Genomic DNA, 482 nt, shown 5'->3' with positions numbered 1-482 from the left:
GGCAAGGTATCCGTTCTGCAGCAGGGTGATGACTATATCACTTGGAATGTCTTCCAAGAGGAGTTCTATAAGAAGTACTTTCCGACTTCTGCTAGGACGGCTAAGGAACTTGAATTGTTACAGCTGAAGCAGGGTACCATGTCCATATCAGAGTATACTGACAAGTTTGAGGAGCTGTTCAGGTTCTCTCGTATGTGCCAAGGGACTCCGATGGAATATGAGGAATGGAAGTGTGTTAAGTATGAAGGAGGACTCTGGAGTGATATTTTCAGTTCAGTGGGACCAATGGAGATTAGGACTTTCTCCGAGTTGGTAAACAAGTGTAGGGTTGCTGAAGAGTGTGTGAAGAGGGCAACCGCTGAGAAAGGGAGTCAAAAGGGATCATTCCCACAGAACCGAGGGAAGAGCTTTGCACCTAGAGGTTCGTCTTTCAAGAGAGGAAGCTCTTTTAGGAGGCCCAACAACAACAACAACTCCCAAGG

Source organism: Arachis duranensis, chromosome 8 (assembly GCF_000817695.3).
Source record: "Arachis duranensis cultivar V14167 chromosome 8, aradu.V14167.gnm2.J7QH, whole genome shotgun sequence".
NCBI lineage: Eukaryota > Viridiplantae > Streptophyta > Magnoliopsida > Fabales > Fabaceae > Arachis > Arachis duranensis.
Note: the sequence above shows the minus strand (reverse complement) of the source record.